General features: G+C 33.6%; 1 long non-coding RNA gene across 1 annotated transcript; it reads right to left on the bottom strand.

The window, feature by feature from the left end:
* Positions 1-919: 919 nt before the first annotated feature.
* LOC137637344 (uncharacterized) lies at positions 920-3,783 on the bottom strand. Its single transcript, XR_011043575.1, has 3 exons — positions 3,733-3,783; positions 2,459-3,083; positions 920-2,097 (listed from the first exon to the last, which is right to left on the bottom strand). It is a non-coding gene; the product is annotated as an uncharacterized lncRNA (long non-coding RNA).
* Between the last annotated feature and the right edge of the window lie 775 nt (positions 3,784-4,558).

Here is a 4,558-nt window from a genome sequence, read left to right as displayed (position 1 = left end):
TCTGTGTGTTCTTCATCATCAAGTAACATTTCTAAGGCCACAAATCTGTTTCAGCACTATAACAATCCTTTTCATTACTGGTGTTATCTTAGTTTTTCAATGTCATATCTGGGAATTATGAAGTAGGGTTGCATTACTTCTCCTGGTCTTCAACTTTGTGTCTCAAGTGTAGAGCCCAAAGATTCTTGTTGCTTCATATATCAGGTCTCTGTCTTAATGTCATCCAGTAGTGACTTCTCATATTACCTTTTATTGACAAATGGTCAATGAGAGATATTTTCCACAAAGATATCCAAGTATAATCTGGTATATATGTTTTCAAGCAGTGTTTCCCCATTATCAGCTCATTAGAAAAAAAAATAATCCTACTTCCTATGGAGTGCCATGCTCTCCCAGAATGTAGAAACCACGTTCCTCCATCGTTTTTTTTTTTTTTTTTTCGAATCCAGTCAGTCTGGTTTCAGTGAGGATATCCAGGCCATATTTTTTAAGAACTGACAGAGTCGTCTTTAATTTGCCATCCTACTTAAATGTTGTTAAGCTTTCCTCTGGATTTATCAACTTAATCTTAGTTACTTAATACATGCTTCGGACCCTTCTCCCACTTGAAAGGGCTGCACGGGAATAAGGGACATTTCTACCAACTGCGAGTTCACTAAAGGCCACAGATCTTTCTCCTAACTCTGCTTCTCCCTTGTTGAAAGGCTCAGTTTTATGCTTTTCAGAGTAAAAAAAAAAAGTGTTTGTATAATAATATACATGCACATAATATATAGGTATATATGGTATTACGCTACTGGTAACAATGCTGAATAGATCCAAGAGACTGTGCAATAAGATTTTATATATAATAAAGGCGACAAAAACTAGAGGAAAATAAACTAATTTATATTTTGAACAAGACTATGTTAAATACTTTATATGAATCAATGTTTATCTTTTAAAAACACCCAAATCATCCCAACAGTTAAAAACCGCAAAGCATAACTCTAATAGAGCAAAGTAATGACTTTAACCAAGTGCCGGGAGAGCAAATTACGAAAATACTCTTGGGAATTAAATTAAACCTTTACAGTTACAGATTCAGTTTATCTACTTGAACAAATACTAACTTTCAAAGATTAAACTATAACAAAGAATAACCAAGTATAAACAGTTCAATAAAATTACATAGCAATTTCATGAAAGCACATATTAGGGAGCACAAAAGGGATAAATATTTAAGATAATGCTTTATATAAACACATCCCTCCAAGAGGACACAGAACATTGTGGATCCAAGTAACTGATTTATTACAATTTTTGTGTACAGAAGCAAAAGTCAGATCTGGAAGCCTGTCAGCAATGAGGTTTAATATTACCTTTGATAAGCAATATACCTAGGTTATATTGCTGCAGGACCAAAAGGCTCAGAGTTTATCTAGTTCTTTAAAATTTACTTACAAAAGACAATGGATTACGGTCAGAAAAAAAAAAAAAACAATAAAAAAAGATTGATTTGTCTACATTTTTATTTACAAGAGACAAAGATGATTTATTTAAGAATCAAATTTTTCAAGAGCAAGGAGAGCCCAAGCCGCCTCTTCCACTGTAATCTAGGAACTGAGGCTTGTTTATTTGAATAAGAAATCTGGGGTAGTAAATCTGTCATCAGTCTGCATCAAAACTGCTCCTACAGCCACATCACTAGCTTCTACTTTGAGATAAACCGCTTGTCGGATCCAGATAGCCTTCAACATAGAAGGCTATTTTAATAGCTGGAAATGCACGTTGACAATCTTCTGCCCACTAGAGTCAATCTTAGGGCTGGCGAGATAAATCAGGTACAGCAACTACCGAAAAAGTTCGGACAGAACTCTTAATGAAATCCAGCCATGCTAAATAGAGCACTGAACTGCCTTGTTTACGGGAGTAGGAAATCCTTTAATGCATGTAACTACCATCATTCCGCTCCCGACATCCATGACCAGAGTTACAAGACATTTCCAAAGGTAGTTTTCTGCCAGATTTCTAAGGCGAAGAAACAGGTCTCACGATCTTTAAAATGTTCTTTCCATGTATCGTCATGGACCATTGTCATCGATGACAACATCTCATCTGAAACAGAACATTAAAAAGGTTGAAAGGTTTCAACAGCATTTGTCATTTCAAAGGGGAAGAACAGTATTGACATTGAACACATTACGTTAAAAGGTTGAAAGTTTTCAGCAGCATTTGTCATTTCAAAGGGGAAGAACAGTATTGAAATTGAACTACAGATATGATACAGGAAGAAGCCTTCCTAGTATTTTGTCAAGGGTACTTATATAGCATAATCTTTATGAAAAATAATCTTTATGAAAAATATTAAAAAGATTAACATTTGCAACAATATTAAAATTCTTTTCAAAGGATTAGAGTCCTTATGGGTGGCAACAGAATTTAACTCCCTATAACCTTCAGAGACTCAAAGACTTACCTGGTTTTTTGATAGAGGATGCAGGGGGAGGCCCATGATTTGATCACTTTTCTGCCAACCATTTCTTGACAAGAATAACAAGTTCCATAGCTTCTTTTTTGTAAGTGGTATTCTGTAGGGTCTCTGACACTAGATTAGTCCCAGGTGTCAATACCACATGTGAAGCAACAACTGATGGTAGGGGTACATCTGAAAAAGTAGTAATATCAGCCAGTGGTATTCTGTAGGGTCTCTGACACTAGATTAGTCCCAGGTGTCAATACCACATGTGAAGCAACAACTGATGGTAGGGGTACATCTGAAAAAGTAGTAATATCAGCCAGTGGTATTCTGTAGGGTCTCTGACACTAGATTAGTCCCAGGTGTCAATACCACATGTGAAGCAACAACTGATGGTAGGGGTACATCTGAAAAAGTAGTAATATCAGCCAGTGGTATTCTGTAGGGTCTCTGACACTAGATTAGTCCCAGGTGTCAATACCACATGTGAAGCAACAACTGATGGTAGGGGTACATCTGAAAAAGTAGTAATATCAGCCAGTGGTATTCTGTAGGGTCTCTGACACTAGATTAGTCCCAGGTGTCAATACCACATGTGAAGCAACAACTGATGGTAGAGGTATATCTGAAAAAGTAGTAATATCAACAAAGTATTTTCAAGCTGGGGACTTTATAATGCACGAAATGTCAGGCCAGATTATAAGTGTTACATATATAAAGTTAGCCTTTTAGGGTAGGAAGAATATCACCTGTAATCACAGTAGCCATAATTAACTGTGAATTTTCACTACCAATTCCATCCAATTTCTGGAGATGCACATGCACTAACCTATGGTTCTTAAGCCTACCAGGTGTGTAATATTATAAATACTTTCCATTAAGGTTTAACTGAATACCTCGTAAAATTGGCTCGCTCAATTCTCTTTACTTTACAAATATGTCAACCCGAGCTGATTTGACCCACATCAAAATACGAAGGTATGAACATGTTCTACACAATTTCGTCCTTACAAATTTCCGAATATTACTTCTATAGAATTCAGGGGTTAGCTTGTACGCCTTACAAGCTAACCTCACATTCATAATCGCAGCATCCTTGAAAAGTTAAGACCGAATAGGCAGTTCGCCCCTTACACTTCAAAACATTGAACTAAAGGGGTCACTATTCTCTGTTGAACTACAAAATATATACAAATAAATTCACCACAACTCAAGTACACTAAAACAAAACAATTGAACAAAATACAAAATCAACTCTTGCTGGAGCAACTTACGAAAAACTGGAGATACTTAAAGAGTAATACTTGATAGTTACACAGGGTCAGATAATCTGACCTCAAAACAAATTCTAACTTCCAAAGAAGACTAAACTTCACCCCAACAAGGAAAACTAAATACAAACAAAATCACAGTTCAAACAAGGATTACAGAGTAAATGCTATGGAAGTACAATTAAGGGGGAACTTCACGAAAAAGACAAAATAAATATTACTTGACATTATTAAAGCTAGCATAACATTATGTATACAAAGTACACACACACACACACACACACACACATATATATATATATATATATCATATATATAAATAAATAAATAAATATATATATATATATATATATATATATATATATATATATATATATATATATCAAACCTTTGTTAATATATTTCATAACTGAATTGTAAAGGTTAAGGTTTTCATCTTCCCAATTTGCATGTCAAAATTCTTCAAGATAAAGGAATGAAGTCTATCGTCATAATGACAACATCCATTTATCTGAATATATTTGATGATGATGATGATGATGATGATAAAAATAATAATGACATTATTATTATCATTATTATTATTATTATTATTAGTGTTAATAACAATACTAACATTAATGATATCATATCAATAGTAATAATAATACTATTATTAATATTAACATTTATATTAATCACAGTAATATTTTTATAAATAAAAACATTAGTAATAATAACAACAACAAGAACAACAATAATAATAATAATAATATAATAATAATATGATTATTATTATTATTGTTGTTATTGTGGTTGTTGTTGTTGTTACTAATTGCTATTTGTAGAA

The sequence above is a fragment of the Palaemon carinicauda genome, unplaced genomic scaffold (genome assembly GCF_036898095.1).
Source record: "Palaemon carinicauda isolate YSFRI2023 unplaced genomic scaffold, ASM3689809v2 scaffold67, whole genome shotgun sequence".
Taxonomy (NCBI): Eukaryota; Metazoa; Arthropoda; class Malacostraca; order Decapoda; family Palaemonidae; genus Palaemon; species Palaemon carinicauda.
This window is presented reverse-complemented; position numbering and strand designations above follow the sequence as displayed.